Here is an 18933-nt window from a genome sequence, read left to right as displayed (position 1 = left end):
AAAAAAAAAAAATTTAAGGCATTTAAAGTTTTGTGTTTTTGTCTTAATCTGAAAAATAATTATTCTAGATCAAACACTTTTAGATGAAATGTCAGTTTTTACAGATAGTATAAAACAAAGCTTGTTGATAAATCTAAAAAATTTAGCATACTTCTTTTTGACTCAGAAATTCAACTTCTAAGAATTTACCCTAAGGATATAACAGAACATCAATTTATACAACTCTGTAAGCATAATGTTCATAATTGTGAATTTTTTTATTTTTATTTTATTTCATTTTTTGAGACAGAGTTTTGCTCTTGCTGCCTAGGCTAGAGTGCAATGGTGCGATCTTGGCTTACTGCAACCTCCACCTTTCGGTTTCAAGCAATTCTCCTGCCTCAGCCTCCCAAGTAGCTGGGATTACAGGTGCCTGCCACCACACCCAGCTAATTTTTGTATTTTTAGTAGAGATGGGATTTCACCATGTTGGTCAGGCTGGTCTCGAACTGCTGACCTCGTGATCCATCCGCCTTGGCTTCCCAAAGTGCTGGGATTACAGGCATGAGCCACCGAGCCCGGCCCATAATTGTGAATTTTAAGTCGTTTTTCAATTATAGAATATAAGAATACAGTTTATTTGCCTTATTAAGCAAAATGAAGACCTCATAGTAAGGCTTTTACCACCAAGTCCAATCTTGACTTCCTCCTGAGAGTGGGTTTGCAGCAGATAGCTTGATGTGTGTATCTCCAGACTTCTTTGGGGTATTTTTTTTTTTTTTTTGAGACGGAGTCTTCCTGTGTCGCCCAGGCTGGAGTTCAGAGGCACGATCTTGGCTCACTGAAACCTCTGCCTCCCGGGTTCACACCATTCTCCTGCCTCAGTCTCCCGAGTAGCTAGGACTACAGTCGCCAGGCACCACGCCCGGCTAATTTTTTGTATTTTTAGTAGAGGCAGGGTTTCACCGTGTTAGCCAGGATGGTGTCTCGATCTCCTGACCTCATGATCCACTTCCCTCGGCCTCCCAAAGTGCTGGGATTACAGGTGTGAGCCACTGTGCCCGACCTGTAACATGTATTTTTGAGTACTTATAAATAATCATTCCTATGTATCATTGAGCAACTCCTTTGTTTTGCTTATACTAACTTTTGGTCATCTAACCCAATAGAACAAAGAGAATTACCTCAGTATTTCTAAACTTGAGTACTGTTTTATAGTATGACTGTTTTCCAGTTTATGCAGTTATTTCCTCATGAAGAATATTATTTCGTGTATTTTCTCATTAGGAAATCCTTTTTATAGCCTTAGTGAGTTATCAATAATGCGACCCTTAAAAGGATTGAAAGATGTTGAGCATACGGCTACATGAAACAGTAAAAAAAGAAAAAAAAAAAACTGTTTTCTGTAACATAGGGGTTTCATTTTATTTAACTTGTGGTCCATGAAGCCTAACTAAACCTTAACCTTCTCTGTCCCTAAAGGCACATGAGGATTTCATGTATGACATCATACAAGACAATAAACAATATGAAAAGGATGTAAGGTGAGATTGTCTTGTTGATGATATCTACTTAGAAGTTTTTAATTCTACAAAGGTGGAAAAAAAACATTCTAGCACTAGGAGACAGAGTTTTGCTCTTGATATAGTAAACATGGTACTTCAATTGTGAAATGTTTATTGGGTAGGAGTCGTGGCTGACAAGACCAGTGTTGGGGAATGAGCAGGCCAGCCTCTTCCTACTTGGGTTGGCTTAAAGCTGTAGGCTTGGTCCAGCTCTCTGACCAATGCAGTTGATATTAGCAACTCATGTTGTGCTGTCTACTGGCATGGTACAATTGGTACTTTCATGTAATTCAGTTTATCTCCTCCAGCGTCTTTAAGGATCTGAGCTTTTGTTAAAAATTATACCTAGACAAGATTAGAGAGTGAAAAATTGGGAAAGTTTGTTTTCTCAAACTGGTTACATTAAATTACGATTGTTGAGGATGTAGATTATCTATTAGGAAACTGAGCAGTTGGGGGAATGGTTTAGTAAAGTGTGTGTCTGTTAGAAATTGTAATTGTAAGTACTGTGGAAACCTATAGAAATGACTAGGACAAGGAAAAGAATACAAAAATGGCTTGTACACTGGTTACAGTCACATAAAAATAAGCATTCAGGTGGAGAAGAAAGGAGAAAACAGGTAAAAATAATTACTGTCTTTGTGATGTGGTTATTCATGTTCCTTCCATACTGCTTTTGAATGACATACTTAAGAAACTTTTCAATTAAAGCAAAAACTCACTGTTTGATCAATCTTGAATGTTTAGGATACAGCAGTTAAAATAGTTACTGGAGGATTCTACCTCAGATGAAGATGGGAGCAGCTCCAGTTCCTCTGAAGGTAAAGAGAAACACAAGAAAAAGAAGAGGAAAGAAAAGCATAAGAAAAGGAAGAAAGAAAAGAAAAAGAAGAAAAAACGGAAGCACAAATCTTCCAAGTCAAATGAGAGTTCCGACTCAGAGTGACAAGGATGGGACTTGTTCAATGTTCTCTTCTCAAGAATCAAAACATTGTGGCCAAGGAACAGAGAAAGATACAGTCAGAGAAAGTAGCAGGATAGAGACACAGAGAGGAGGATACGTGGATCACAGCAGTGAGCTCCCACCCGCCTTCCAGTGAAGATGTGACCCCAGGAGAGGGAATATCTCCTTCCACGTGCTAGCTCTGGACAGTGGCTGATTTTAGGCAGGACAGTTTCTTCGGTGTTGTCCTCCCTGCTGGTCACATGAGTTTACGATTCATTTGAAATACCTCCCACAGGGTAGCAGGACTGGGAGAATCTTTGAGGCATTTATTCCAGGCCCTCCCACAGCTTGTGCCCTCCATAGTGTGGAATTGAACACCTGGCCTCATGTGATCCTTCCACCTTGGCCTCCCAAAGCATTGGGATAACAGGTGAGAGCCACTGCTTGGCTAAAAGTGTACATTTATATTCTTCTGACATGATTTATTGATTTGGGGGCTAGGGAGTTCTTAACAATAAAAAATCTTGTGTGGTTAGCATTCTACTTAACTTGCTTTCTACTGCCAGAGTCCCATGATTTTCACAGAGTGACTCAGAAAAGGTTTAGGAATATAGGGGGATTTCTTTACTAGGTCAGGCACCCACATCCCAAAATCCATGCCTCCCTTTCTTCCTCTTCCTGTTGCCTGACCACAGCCCATCTGTGCTCTTGTAGCTGAGACTAGGCCACAGTAGAGGCATCTCAGGAGGCCAGGGTGTGTCTGCAGCTGGAGGAGAGGAAGTCTGTCCTTTGCTGAGCCAAAGTGAAGCTGGATCTTGCTCATAGGCAAGTGTGTTCCTCTGTGGCCAACACTGGACTCTTGCTGCTTTAGGCACTCAGTCAGGGTCCCAGAAACTCACTCCCATTTTCTGCGACTTTTCATGGAGTTTAGATTACACCTCTTTAAGGAACAGCCAAGCCAGGCCCAGACTGACCCTTCTTCAAGTCTCATCAGTCAATGCTCCTGTTCATGGCCTTGGAATACCACCTCAGGAAAACAATCGGTTGAGATTGGAATGGCCAGGACTTATTATTTCTGAAAACTGTAAGACCAGTGGATTCAGCCTTGCCTTACACTTATCCTTGTCATCATTCCTCAGCACGCAGAACACAGGCCATCTGTCCTCTGCCATATGCTCAGCATTTCCCACCCAGGTACAGCCGGTCCTCTTCTTCCAGGAATTGGCTATTGTCCCTCTGCAATCCCATTCATGATAAAAGCATTCTTATACAACACAAAAGATGCTGCATCAATGATTCTCAAACCTCCAATACATCCAAATCAGTAGTGTGCTTACGATGCGGATTCCTGTGCTCGACTCACAAACTTCCAGAATTTTCCATTCCCTAGGTCTGAGGTGAACCTGGGAATCTGCCTTGCTAACAAGTGATGCTGACACTGTTGATTTGGGGACCCCACTTGGAGAACCTGTGCTCTAGATCTCTACCCTCTTACTGAAGCTTTCTTCCACTTCCTGCTTTAACTAGAATCCAGCCGTCCACCCCTCAGCCCTTGCAAGTGAATTGTCCCTTTCCTCTCACCCTGTTTTTTTTTTTTTGTTTTTTTGTTTTTGTTTTTGTTTTTTGAGACAGAGTCTCGCTCTGTCGCCCAGGCTGGAGTGCAGTGGCCGGATCTCAGCTCACTGCAAGCTCTGCCTGCCGGGTTTATGCCATTCTCCTGCCTCAGCCTCCCAAGTAGCTGGGACTACAGGTGCCCGCCACCTCGCCCAGCTAGCTTTTTGTATTTTTTAGTAGAGACGGGGTTTCACCGTGTTGGTCAGGATGGTCTCGAACTCCTGACCTTGTGATCCGCCCGTCTCAGCCTCCCAAAGTGCTGGGATTACAGGCTTGAGCCATCACGCCCGGCCTCACTCTGTTTTTTTCTCCTCTGTTTCTAGCCTAGATTCCAAGGAACATCACTTTGGCCTGTCATCTCCCCTGATCTGTGATGCTTTTGTCCAAGCTTTCCCCAAAGAAGCGTCAATCAAAATCTTCCGGTTTGCTCCTATAGACAGACTACAGGGGAGAAATCCCAGAGCCCCTACAAATCCATCTCCAAACTCAAATGAGAACTGAGCTCAAAAAGCTCACTAGCAAACCAAAAGTATGCTTGTCACCCACTTAAACTTTCTTTTTCAGACATCTCTTTCAGGTATACATTTTCCATTTCTATCCAGGGAGACAAAATAAGCCCTCAAACCTCCCTTCACTAAGGCATCGTATAATAAATGTCTGACATCCTACTGATATGGTTTGGATGTTTATCCCCTCCAAATCTCTTGATGAAATGTAATCCCCAGTGTTGGAGATAAGACCTGGTGGGAAGTGTCTGGATCATGGGGGTCAATCCCTCATGAATGGGTTAGTGCCATCCCCTTGGTGATGAGTCAGTTCACACCAGATCTAGTTGCTTAAGTGTGAATGGCACCACTCCCTCCCTCTTTTGCTCTGGCTGTCGCTGTTACCATGTGATATGCTGGCTTCCTCATTGCCTTCCAGTGTGACTGTAAACTTCTTGAGGCCTCACCAGAAAAATATTCCAGCTTCTTGTACTGTTTGCAGAACCTTGAGCCAAGCAAGTGTCTTTTCTTTTTAAATTACCCAGGCTAAAATGGCATCATGATTTCTCCCACTAATCTTCAGGACTGTTAATAGGATGCACTTTACTCCTGTGACTAGACTGTGTTACCAGTACAAGGAAAGGGAGACCATCTGGGTATTCCTAACCAAATCATGAGAACCCTTTGGAACTCAAGTTGTCCCTGGCTGATAACCAAAGAGAAGATCAGAGAATCCAAGCCTGTGAAAGATTCCACACATCATTACTGGTTTTAGAGTTGAAGGGACCACATGGTGAGGGATGCAGCAAACCCTCATCAAAGATTCCTGACTCTCAGCCAGCAAGGAAATGGAGCTGTCAGTCCGACAGCTGAAAAGATCTGAATTCTGCCACCTTCAATGATTCTGGATGCGTATTCTTCCCCAGAGCCTCCAGATGGAAGCCCACCTCTGCTGACACCTTGGATTGGGGCTTGTGAGATGCTAGGTCGAGAGCCCAGTTGAGCCTGCTCAGGCTTCTGACCTATATACCACCATGAGGTAATCAATGGTGGTGGTTTTGAGCTTTTACGTTTGGGGAAAGTGTTAATGCAGCAACAAACTGATCCAGAAGTTTAATGAGCTTTCCCTCCTCCTCTCAGGCCAGTCCATCACCTGTGCTCTGGACCCCACCATCAGCCAGCAGTAGGGGGCAGTGGCTGGAGCACTGGCGCTGCATCCAGACAGCCTGGCTTTGAATCCCAGCTTTGCTAGCTGTGGAGTTGCTCCACCTCTCTGTGCCTCCCAATCCTTGACTAATCATATCTGTCTCCCAGACTTCTAGTAAGAATGAGGGGACTTGATATGCGTAAAGCATTTAGAGCAGGGTGTGGCACATCTCAACACTCAGCAGGAGTGTTACCTGCTCCTGATGCTACTGCTGTCACCATCATCTAATCCTCAGGGAGCTTCCTCCTCCTGTATCCCATGTCATTCATGTCTTCAAACTCTTCCTTTCTATTGTGAGGTTGCCCCAGTATTTAAAAATTGTTTTAGGCTGGGCACAGTCACTCCTGCCTGTAATGTCAACACTTTGGGAGGTCGAGGTGGGTGGATCACTTGAGGTCAAGAGTTCGAGACCAGCCTGGCCAACATGGTGAAACCCCATCTTTACCAAAAATACAAAAGTAGCTGGGCATGGTGACACACCTGTAATCCCAGCTACTTGGGAGGCTGAGGCAAGAGAATCACTTGAACCTGGGAGGCGGAGGTTGCAGTGAGTAGAAATTAATGCCACTGCACTCCAGCCTGGGCAACAGAGCAAGACCCTGCTCCCCCAAACCCTGCCAAAAAAAACCCAATTATTTTAAAATTATAAAATACATGTCCATAAAGAGTTCACAATTCTGAGCCATTGGGGAATAAAAAGTGAAAAGGGAGTCTACTTATGATGCTTTGATACAGTGCTCCAGATCCTGATGAAAATTAGCAGACACACACATGTAAATGCAGGGTTTTTGGTTAGCTTTACATAACTGATAAACACTAGTAATACTGTTCTGTGACTTCATTTCACTCACTATATGTTGGCAATCTTACTGCTCACTACAAGCTTCAAATGGCTACAAAATTCCTTGGTTTGAATATGCCATGATTCATTTAACCATTAATCTATTTATCAGAATGCAATTGTTTCCCATTTATCATTCCTACAAAGAAGACTGAAAATAAAAATCTTTTAGTAAATATCTTTGGGTTTTTTTTTTTTCTTTTGAGACGGAGTCTCGCTCTGTCGCCCAGGCTGGAGTGCAGTGGTGCGATCTCAGCTCACCCAAGCTCCACCTCCCGGTTCACACCATTCTCCTGCCTCAGCCTCCCAAGTAACCGGGACTACAGGCACCTGCCACCACACCCGGCTAATTTTTTGTACTTTTAATAGAGACGGGGTTTCACCATGTTGGCCAGAACGGTCTCGATCTCTTGACCTCATGACCTGCCCGCCTTGACCTCGCAGAGTGCTGGGGTTACAGGTGTGAGCCACCTCACCCAGCCTTGAGCAAATATCTTAATGTACGTATGCAAGTATTTCAATGGAATAGTTCCCTAATGAATTACATATGTTAAATTTGACAGATTCTACCAAATTAGCCTCCAAAAGAGTCTACCAATTTACCCATTCTCTCACAGTATATAAAGTGGCCCATTTCCCGATGCAGCTGCATTTAAACAAGCTCAAGTCTCTCTTAAAAGAAAAAAAAAATCCTGAGGCCACGCACAGTGACTCATGCCTGTAATCCCAGCACTTTTGTAGGCCAAGGCGGGAGGACCACTTGAGCCCAGAAGTTTGAGGTTACAGTGAGCTATGATGGCGCTGCTGCACTCCAGCCTGGGCAACAGAGTGAGACCCTGTCTCTGAAAAAAATAAAATCCTCCCTTGATCATGTGTCTCTATCAAGCACTTTTCTCTCATTTACAGCAGTTTTGTCAACCTTGGACTCATTTATTTTAGGGATTGAATAATTCTAAGTGGCAGGGTTCGATTCTGTGCATTGTAGTGTATTCTGCAGCATCCCTGGCTTGTAACCACTTGATGCTACTAGTATATCCTCCAGTGGTAGCAACTACAATTGTCTTCGAATGTGCACATGCAAAAGAATACAGTTGGTCCCTTATCGTAAATTACACTATACACAAAAATCCACTCAAAATGGCTTAAGGACTTAAACTAAAATCTGAAACTCTAAAACTTGTAGGAGAAAACAGGGAAAAGACTACTTGACACTGGCCTTGGCAGTGGCTTCTTGGATATGACATTGAAGGCACAGGTACAAAAGCACAAATAGACAAGTTGGATTGCATCAAACTAAAAAGCTTCTTCTCAGCAAAGGAAACATCAACAAAACGAAAAGGCAATACATGGAAAGGGAGAAAATGTTTGCAAACCATAAATTTAATCATGGGTTAATATCTACAAAATATAATAAACTCCTGCAACTCAATAGCAAACAACCAGATATCCCATTTATTACAAAAATAGGCAAAGGGCCAGGAGTTCAAGGCTGCAGTGAGAGCCATGATTGCACCACTGCACTCCAGCTGAGGCAACACCAAGACCCTGTCTCAAAAAATAAAATTTAAAAAATAGGCAAAGAGCCGGGTGTGGTGCCTTAACACCTGTAATCCCAGAACCTTGGGAGGCTAAGGTGGGTGGATCACCTGATGTTAGGAGTTTGAGACCAGCCTGAACATTATAGTGAAACCTCATCTTTACCAAGAATACAAAAATTAGCCGGGCATGGTGGCATGTGCCTTGTAGTCACAGATACTTAGGAGGCTGAGGCAGGAGAATGGCGTGAACACAGGAGGCAGAGGTTGCAGTGAGCTGAGATCGCACCACTGCACTCCAGCCTGGGTGACAGAGCGAGACTCCATCTCAAAAAAAAAAAGGCAAAGAACTGAATAGACATTGAATCCTAAGAACAATGACCAGCAGGTATATTCAGAGGTGCTCAAGCAGTAATCACTAGGCAAATGCAAATCAAAATAGTAAGGAAATGTCACCTCACACCTGTTAGGATGATTGTTCTAAAAAAAGAAAACCCAGGCCGGGCACGGTGGCTCACGCCTGTAATCTCAGCACTTTGGGAGGCCAAGGCAGGCGGATCACGAGGTCAGAAGATCGAGACCATCCTGGCTAACACGGTGAAACCCCGCCTCTACTAAGAATACATAAAATTAGCCGGGCGTGGTGGCGGGCGCCTCTAGTCCCACGTACTCAGGAGGCTGAGGCAGGAGAATGGTGTGAATCTGGGAGGCGAAGGTTTCAGTGAGCCGAGGTCGCAGCACTGCACTCCAGCCTGGGCGACAGAGCAAGACTCTCAAAAAAAAAAAAAAAAAAAAAAAAGGACAGAAAGAAAACCCAGAAGATTACAAATGTTGGTTAGGACGTGAGGAAAGAGCCCTTGGTCACTGTTGATGGGAAAGTAAAGTGGTGTGAGCACTGTGGAAAACAATATAGAAGTTTCTCAAAAAGTTAGAACTACCATGTGATCCAGCAATCCCACTTCTGGGTATATCAGAAGGAATTGAATTCAGTCTTGAAGAGATGTTTGCACTCAGGTTTAGTGCAGCTTTATTCACAGTAGCTATGGTATGCAAGCAAACTACACATCCATGATGAGTGAATGGAGAAAGAAAATGTGGTCTATCCACGTGTAATGGAATATCCTTCACCTTAAAATAGAAGAAAATCTAGCCATTTATGACAACATGGATGAACCCAAAGGACATTATACAAAGTGAGATAAGCCAGACACGAAAGGCCAAATACTCCATGATACCACTTACAAGATGAAACTAAAATAGTCAACTATTGAGGCCACAAGTTTTGACACCAGGCTGGGCAATATAGTGAGAGCCCATCTCTACAATAAATAAAAGAAAAATTGGCCAGGTGTGTTGGCACATGCCTGTAGTTCCTGTTACTGGCAAGAAAGCCCTAGGTGGGAATGGCTGAGGCCTTTGTTGTGACTGTCTCAGAGCCCAGCTTCTCCCTCTGCCCAGTCACATTCCCTTTGCCCTCTGAGATGTTATTCCCAACAGCACCGATGTGAATTTTCCCACAATCTCCCTCTCAGAGTCTTGTCCCCACACATGCAACCTGCCACAGGAGTCCAACAGCTTCCCAACAACCAGACTTTTCATCTAGCCTTTAGGATAAAGGTCCAACTATGGGCAGAACTACAAAGCAGAAGTATCCACTGATTGGCCCCATTCTATTTATGTGCTTCTTATCCACCTACTGTCAATTTTTCCAACCTTCTAGGGTCCTGACATCTTCCTATTGTAAAGACAGCCCCAGTCCACTGAAGTAACTACTAAGTACTACTAACATTGAGTCAATTTTTTACACACTACTTGTACTGCTATCGTACAAGTGTTAAAAAGGCAATCAGATTCAATGGCTTCACACCAACACATTAAGGAAAATTCACTCCCTTTCATCTTGTCATGTAATCTAAGGAAGTAGGAATTGGATGGTTTTAATAGAAAGTGGAATGTCTTTCCAGATCCTATAACAGAAGCAAAGATGTTGGGTCACCTATAATCAAGAAGCCTTCACAAGAACCTCACTATGGTCTTCCTACCCCAACCTTCTGTGATTCTGGCCAACTCATTCCTAATCTCAGCCTCTGCACATCGTGTTGTGTTTGGTGTGGAATGCTGGTGGAAACAGGGACAAGGCCAGATGAGTCCTCTAAGGTTAAGACTACATGATCCATTCGAAAATTACCTGTCTTCACGAGGCTCCACACTAACTACTCCATGGGGATGCCACAGGGGCTACAATAACCACGGCCCTAAGAAACAGATGGAGTCTGGTTGAGGACAGAATTGATGCCATGAGTCTCCAGAGTCATGACCTGAAACAGGCGATCAAAGTGTAATAACAGGTGCTACAGGATCATAGCAGGGTCACCTAATCTAGCCTTGGGTTAGAGAGGGTTTCCTGGAGTCTCTAAATCGAGTATTGAGGTAGGCACTACTTAGGCAAGAAGTGAGGCCTTCTCAGGACAGCAGCTTTGGAAAAGCTCTTCTGCTTGCCTTTGGGATGTCATCTGGCAACACTGTTATCACTTCTCACCATCTCCTCAAACCCCATTTTAAGGTGCTTGGTTCGGACAGTGAGTTACAGCGTAGCAGGGACGTCTTCATCACCGCTTAATTTGGAGGTGACATGCAGGGGACCCATCCATGTGCACCATCATCCTTTTCAGTCTACCACCCAGGGAGTTCTTGGAGGCACCTCTGCCCTCTCCCACATACACAACGCCATGACTCCAATGATGGTGTGTTCTTTCAGATAACCTTGGTATACCCCTCAACCACACTACACCTTTTTGGCACCTAGTCACCAACTTAACGTGTAGTATTTATTGGAAGATGACTGTGTCAATTGACTAAGTCCTAGGTTCTGAGTATAAAGAAGTTGTGTTTACTAAATAAACATTTCTTTGTTTCTAGAGTGTACAATGGTTGAAAGGGAAGAACACATGATACTCCAAATCACTGCTGTCTAAATCTGTCAGTGTTATTGTAGCAGGACGAGTGGCAGACAAAACTACTCAGACACCGAGTTAAAGAAGGAAGGGGTTTATTCGGCCGGGGCCATCGGCAAGACTTCTGTCTCAAGAGCCGAGCTCTACGAGTGAGCAATTCCTGTCCCTTTTAAGGGCTCACAACTCTAAGGGGGTGCCTATGAGAGGGTCATGATTGATTGAGCAAGCAGGGGGTACGTGACTGGGGGCTGCATGCACCGGTAATTAGAATGGAACAGAACAGGACAGGGATTTTCACAGTGTATTTCCATACAATGTCTGTAATCTATACATAACAGAACCAATTAGGTCAGGGGTCGATCTTTAACTACCAGGCCCAGGGTGCAGTGCTGGGCTATCTGCCTGTAGATTTCATTTCTGTCTTTTAGTTTTTACTTCTTTCTTTGGAGGCAGAAATTGAGCATAAGACAATATGAGGGGTGGTCTCCTCCCTTATTATTATCAGTGTTATGTGTCAGGTCTTTATTTGTAAAAATGAATAGGACATAGACCCCATCCCCAGGGCAGTTCCCATCTGTCTGCAGTTCATCCGTCGGCTTGATTTGACCCCATCATTTCCCCTTAGCTAAACCTCCCTGGAGATGAGGCAGAAGTACATATGGCAACTGGCATGATGGGTATTGTTTTGGTATTAGTGATAAGAGTCACTTTGAGCGAGAAGGTAAAATGGCTTAAGAATCACACAGACATGCAATTCCATTTACTATTTTAAAACTTCTCGTTGAGGCTGGGCACAGTGACTCACGCCTGTAATCCCAGCACTTTGGGAGGCTGAGGCAGGCAGATCACGAGGTCAGGAGTTCAAGACCAGTCTGGCTAACATAGTGAAACCCGGTCTCTACTAAAAATACAAAAACTAACCACCCCTGTAGTCCCAGCTACTCAGGAGGCGGAGGCAGGAGAATCGCTTGAACCCAGGAGGCGGAAGTTGCAGTGAGCTGAGATTGCACCACTGCACTCCAGCTTGGGTGAAAGTGAGACTTTGTCTCAAAAACAAACCAACAAACTTCTAGTTGAAGAGGTTTTATATATCCAATTATTTAACTTGTTCACTAGTGTACCAGCGCTTTGTTAGTTGAAATGAAGAAAGATCTTCCTAACATGACATTGGCATTAGGAAAGTCTTCCTTTAGGTGGAACTCAGCAATTTGTTTCCTAGGAAATAACGGAAATCAAAACATTTCCTGAAATATCTCATGTAATAGATGCAAGATAAGTTATACAGAGAATTACTATCAATGTATCTTTAGTTTCCATTTTATAATGAAGCTAAAGGCCTTATTTTGACATTTTGCCTGAATTTAGTCTTTATGATCACTGCAGGGCAGAAATGACCTCTGAGTCAAGGGACTGCTCTTTAACAGCCCAGCACAAGGGCGTGGAGAGTGGCAGGGATACTCAACACCAAGACTCTTTAGTGCCACTTGCTCTCTGACTGGATGAGCTAAGCTTCCAGTGCTCACCTCTAAACTGGGACATTGTCATAGTGAAGTCACTGGGGTAACTTACAAAATCCTATGTAATCTGTGATAAGCAAGCTGGACACTTGCACAGGTGTGCCAGTAGAAAAGGGTTACTTGAGGCCCAGGCGTGTTCAACATGGAGGCTCCATCTTCCCTTTTCTTTGTCACCACGTGTACAGTAAAGGAACAGGCAACATGGATCCAGCAGGTAGAAAACCCATCTGCATAGGAAAAGATTAGGGTGGGGCAGCCAGCTTCTTTGTGTGCTATGCAAATAACACACCTGGTCCGATCAATCTTTCATGCCCTATGTAAATCAGACACCACCTCCTCAAGCTCATCTTTAAAACCTTCTGCATTTCAGCCGGGAGTGGTGGCTTAGGCCTGTAACCCCAACCCTTTGGGAGGCCAAGGCGGGCGTATCACGAAATCAGGAGTTGCAGACCAGCCTGGTCAACATGATGAAACCCCGTCTCTACTAAAAATAGCTGGGTGTGGTGGCAGGCGCTTGTAATCCCAGCTACTAGGGAGGCTGAGGCAGGAGAATAGTTTGAACCCGGGAGGCAGAGGTTGCAGTGAGCCAAGATCGCACCATTGCACTCCAGCCTGGGCAACAGGGTGAGACTCCCACCTCAAAAACAACAACACCTTCTGCATCTCATTGCGGAAGCAGGAACCCGTTTTCTCCAGGACCCGTCTCTGTGCAGAGAGCTTTTCCTTTCGCCTGTTAAACTTCCTGCCTCAGCCTCCCGAGTAGCTGGGACTACAGGTGCCCGCCATCACGCCCGGCTAATTTTTTGTATTTTTTTTAGTAGAGACGGGGTTTCACCATGTTAGCCAGGATGGTCTTGATCTCCTGACCTCGTGATCCACCTGCCTCGGCCTCCCAAAGTGCTGGGAGTACAGGCGTGAGCCACTGCGGGCGGCCAAATCCAAGATCCTTTTTTTTTGAGACGGGGTCTTGCTCTGTCGCCCAGACTGGAGTGCAGTGGCCCGATCTCGGCTCACTGCAAGCTCCGCCTCTCGGGTTCACGCCATTCTCCTGCCTCAGCCTCCCTAGTGGCTGGGGCTACAGAAGCCTGCCACTGTGCCCGGCTAATTTTTTGTATTTTTATTGGAGACGGGGTTTCACCGTGTTAGCCAGGATGGTCTCGATTTCCTGACCTCGTGATCCACCCGCCTTGGCCTCCTAAAGTGCTGGGATGTAAGCCACTGCGCCCGGCCTCAAGATTCTTTACATACAATCACATGGTGGTAAGGTCCGGCACTCTCTATCTAAAGCATATAAAAGCTTCATTTATTATAAGATTATTTTGTAGTAGCCTCCCAAGGGCCCCTTCTCCTCTCCTCCAACTTAACTTTTCCGGATTTTTGTTTCACTTGCCATTATAGACCTCAAAATTAATCTGCTAGCATTTAAATTATCATCTCGCTGATAGAATGAACCTACCTGATATGAATGCCAATTTTTCTGTTTCAGAAAAGGGGATGCAAAAGTTTACCCTGAGGGTTTTTAGCTGAGCCTGATAATTAAATTGCCATAAATAAAAAAATAAGAGAAAAGCATACAAATTTATATGTTCTACATGACACGGTGAAGTAGGAGGTGGGATTCCACAGGCGAGGCTCAAAGAGGGGACCAGATTGAGGAAACAGCTTTCCATAAGACACGCCCACCAATGTGCCATGTCAGTTTACCATTGCCATGGCAACACCCAGAAGTTGCCACCCTTTTCCTGGTAATAACCCTACCACCGGGGTTGTTTTCCTAGAAACGTCTGCATTTCTTTTCCTAGAAACTTCTGCATAATTCACCCCTTAATTTGGATATAATTACAAGTAGATATGAACATGACTACAGACCTGTCTTTGTGCTGCTACTCTAGGCACACACACTACCGGGTAGCCCCACTCCACAAGCATTAGTGCTGCTGCTGCTGCTGTGCACCGCTGCTTCAATAAATGTCGCTGTCTACCACCGCCAGCTCACTTTTGAATTCTTTGCTGGGTGAAGCCAAGAAACTTCCTGGGCTAGGCCCCGATTTGGAGGCTCACCTGCCCTGAATCATTTAGAGTCCTCATAAGGAAATGAACACCCAGAGAAGTGGTGAAATCTAAATGCTTTTATATTAAGTTGAATAATGAGAGGCAGTTGTGGAAAAGTGACTAAATTATGTGTGAATGCTACAAATAATTTTATATATATACATATATATATACACACGTGTGTGTGTGTGTATACAGCTGGGGTTACAGGTGCCCACCAAAATAATAATTATTTTAACAAGGTCTATTTCTACTGAATTCTCTCAGCTATGATGTCCCATTGAAGAATGTTTCTTTTCTCCTGGTACAAGGAAGGCATTTTTCATGTGGGAGTTCTTATTTCCTGTTTCCAGGAAGAAAAGAGACCAGGTTGCCCTTCTTGCATCTGATGTTTTTCAAGTAGCTCAAAATAATCCTTACACTAAAGTGGCATATTTTGGTGTGGCATATTCTGCCCCTCTTCACAGTAAATAACTTTTTCTATCGAGATAAAGTTTTACTATGTTACCCAGGCTGGAGTGCAGTGGCGCAATCACAACTCACTGCAGCCTTGACCTCCTGGGCTCCATGATCCTCCCACGTCAGCCTCCCAAGTAGCTGGGACTGCAGGCACGCAACACTACGCCTGGCTAATTTTTTTGTGTCTTTTATGGAGATGGCACTTCACCATGTTGCCCAAGCTGGTCTCAAACTCAGGCAGTCCACCTGCCTTGGTCTCCCAAAGTGCTGAGATTACAGGTGTCAGCCACCTCACCCAGCCAATAACTTCCTTTGAAAAATACTTTTTTTCCCCTTCCCAACCCCTCCCCTGAAAAATACTTTTCAGTGGCAATCACATCTTTGAATTATGAATGTATTACAATAAATGAAGTAAACTGTTGGTTGAGGACAGTTGTATTTATAGATCAGAAATGCTGGCCGGACGTAGTGGTTCACACCTATAATCCTAGCACTTTGGGAGGCCGAGGTGGGTGGATTGCCTTTACTCAGGAGTTTGAGACCAGCCTGGGCAACATGGTGAGAACCCCCTCCGTCTCTACTAAAAATACAAAAAATTAGCTGGGCATGGTGGCGTGTGCCTGTGGTCCCAGCTTGGAAGGCTGAGGCAGGAGAATCGCTTGAACTTGGGAGGCATAGGCTGCAGTGAGCTGAGATCACTGGCACTGCACTCCAGCCTGGGTGACGGAGTGAGACTCTGTCAAAAAAAAAAAAAAAGTGCTGGGAAAGATTCTTGATATTCTCTTCATTTACTTGAGAAAATAACCTCACAGTTTCAGATTTTTACCTCTCTAGTTTTTACTGAATTTATATATTTTTTTATATTATTGTTACTGCTTTTCTGTCACTGAAAAATGTGTGTATTCATGTATACACACAAATATTTTGCTAGAATAAAGTTTCTATTATAATAATTGTATCTGAACTTCTGTTTTTTTTTTTTTTTTTTGAGACAGAGTCTCCCTCTGTTGCCCCAGCTGGAGTGCAGTGGCGGGATCTCAGCTCACTGCAAGCTCCGCCTTCCAGGTTCACACCATTCTCCTGCCTCAGCCTCCCAAGTAGCTGGGATTACAGGCGCCCACCACCACGCCCGGCTAATTTTTTTTTTTGTATTTTTAGTAGAGATGGGGTTTCACCATCTTAGCTGGGATGGTCTTGATCTCCTGACCTCATGATCCGCCCACCTCAGCCTCCCAAAGTGTTGGGATTACAGGCGTGAGCCACCGTGCCCGGCCTGTATCTGAACTTCTGATAATTAGGAGAGAAAATAGGAAATTTGTGGATATTTGTAACATGCAGATCCTTATCAGGGATTTCACATGTGATTGAAAAATTAGGAATAAATGGCAAGTGGAGGAAGCAAGTATATTAAAAACATAGCTGACCCTGTTTAAATTGCTATATTGATTTATTTTAGCTAAGGATTGTGATCTTCCAATGGCTGCAGGAGAGAAAAATAATTAGCAAAATAACAAATAGTCTTGTTTATGGTCTGGGAAAGATACTTTAAGTTTTAAAAATCTATTTATGCCTTAACTTTCAAATTATGTTTTAAGGTAAGAATAAGCTTCAGAACTTGATTATTCATCATAATACTGTTACTATCACCATTTTATAGTTGAGGAAACAGGCACATAGATATTAAGTAGCTTTTCCAAATTCTCTCTAACTCTGAACACCAGGATTTCAACCAGATCTCTACAATTCTATTCTCAAGGCCAGAAAAATAATCATATCACAGCTGTAATTAAAATAGCCTGTGGTAGGAAGACACAGGAACTCAGTAAATAGTTGTTGCCTGAATGGTTAGAATTATAGATTATTGTTTGCAGATTACTGCCAGCTACTAATAGGTTCAAACAAATTTGAAGTATCTTTGAATTTCATTAATGCATTAGTTACCTATTATTTTTTAAGTTTTAATTTTTTTTTTTTTTTTTTTTTTTTGAGACATTGTCTTGCTCTGTCCCCCAGGCTGGAGTGCAGTGGGATGATCTTGTCTCACGGCAACCACCACCTTCCAGGCTCAAGCCATCCTCCCACCTCAGCCTCCCAAGTAGCTGGGACCACAGGAGCACACTGCCAAGCTGGGCTAATTTTTGTATTTTAGTAGAGATGAGGTTTCACCATGTTGGTCAGGCTCGTCTCAAATTCCTGGCCTCAAGTGATCTGCCCGCCTTGGCCTCCCAAAGTGCTGAGATTACAGATGTGAGCCACACCAGGCCCAGCCAGTTATCTATTATTATGTGGCAAATTATCCCAAAATTTAGGAGGCGGCATGAGCCTATAGTCCCAGCTACTCAGGAAGCTGAGGTGGGCTCAACTCCATTTGAGTCCAGGAATTCAAGGCTGCAGTGAGCTATGATCATGTCACTGCACCCCAGCCTGGGTGACAAAGTGAGACCCTATCTCAAAACAAACAAAAACAAACATTTATTTTCTAGCATTGTCCAAGGGTTAGGAATTGAGGAGTGGATCACCTGGGTGCTTCTGGTGCATGGTCTGTCACAAAGTGGTAGTCATCCCAAGGCTTGACTGGAGCCGGAGAATCAGCTTCCAAACTCGCTCAAGTTGTTGGTCGACCTCAGTTCACCACTGGCTGTTGGCCAGAGATCTCATCACTTGCACCTCTCCAAAGACTATGTGAGTGTCCTCATGACATGGGGGCTAGCTTCTCCATGTACAAGTGATGAAAGAGAGGGAATGGGGAAGGGTGGGTATAAAACACCCCAGAGAGAAAGACAGACTGAGAATGAGAGCGAGAGCTAGAGAGGTGGGGGGAAAGAGAGAAAGAGAGAATGCTGCTAGGATGAAAGCTACAGTCTTTATAACCTAACATCAAATGTGATACACCATCACATCTGCCCTGTGCTATTGGTTACACATACCAAACTGGACAATGTGGGAGAGGACTACACAAGGCTAAAAATATACTGGGGCGCATTTTTTTTTTTTTTTTTGGAGACGGAATCTCCTTCTGTCACTCAGGCTAGAGTGCAATGCAACTCTCGGCTTACTGCAACCCCCACATCCCAGGTTCAAGTGATTCTCCTGCCTCAGCCTCCCAAGTAGCTGGGATTGCAGGCTCCCACCACCATGCCCAGCTAATTTTTGTATTTTTAGTAGAGGTGGGATTTCACCATGTTGGCCAGGCTGGTCTTGAACTTCTGACCTCAAGTGATCCACCTGCCTCAGCCTCCCAAAGTGCTGGGATTACAGGCATGAGCCACCATGCCCTGCTTACTAGGGGCCATTTTTAAAGCTAGCTACCACAACTAGCTTTAGAAATTTGGAAGGAGGTGTTCTAGAAGTAGCATAGACCCCAAAGCTGGCTTCTCAGTGATCATCCCACTTTCTAAATTGGGAACATGTGATCAGAAGAGAATAAACAATTAATATTTCACCATTATTACACAGTTAATTAAGAGTTGAACTAGGATCCACTTCTCCTAAGTCTTGTTCCAAAGGTCTTTCCTGTATACCAATTAATGACCCATGGGTTGTCAGATTATGGGCTTTATGAGAAGTAAGGCATTGAGCCTGGAATGTAAAAACATTTACATAACCCAACTCAGGTATCAGTTGGGGTCATTCTATACTTTGAGATTTAAATAAAATTCAGCTCTTTCCCCCATTCTATACACATTGGGAGGCCCATCATCCCTTGTAAATATCTGTTTGGATACCTGGGACATGTTTCCTTTTAGATCCCTGATTTCAAGTTCCTGCTTCTGGCTGAA

At 44.0% G+C, this 18933-nt stretch overlaps 1 pseudogene across 1 annotated transcript in view; it reads left to right on the top strand.

Moving 5' to 3' along the window:
• Positions 1 to 3765, top strand: part of LOC111523614 — a 28614-nt pseudogene extending 24849 nt beyond the window's left edge. The window contains exons 5-6 of the transcript XR_003306893.1: positions 1462 to 1523; positions 2292 to 3765. The product of XR_003306893.1 is annotated as a retinitis pigmentosa 9 protein-like (transcript). The remainder of the gene's footprint in view (positions 1 to 1461; positions 1524 to 2291) is intronic.
• Positions 3766 to 18933: the final 15168 nt, after the last annotated feature.

The sequence above is a fragment of the Piliocolobus tephrosceles genome, chromosome 8, assembly GCF_002776525.5.
Source record: "Piliocolobus tephrosceles isolate RC106 chromosome 8, ASM277652v3, whole genome shotgun sequence".
NCBI classification, from domain to species: Eukaryota; Metazoa; Chordata; class Mammalia; order Primates; family Cercopithecidae; genus Piliocolobus; species Piliocolobus tephrosceles.
This window is presented reverse-complemented; position numbering and strand designations above follow the sequence as displayed.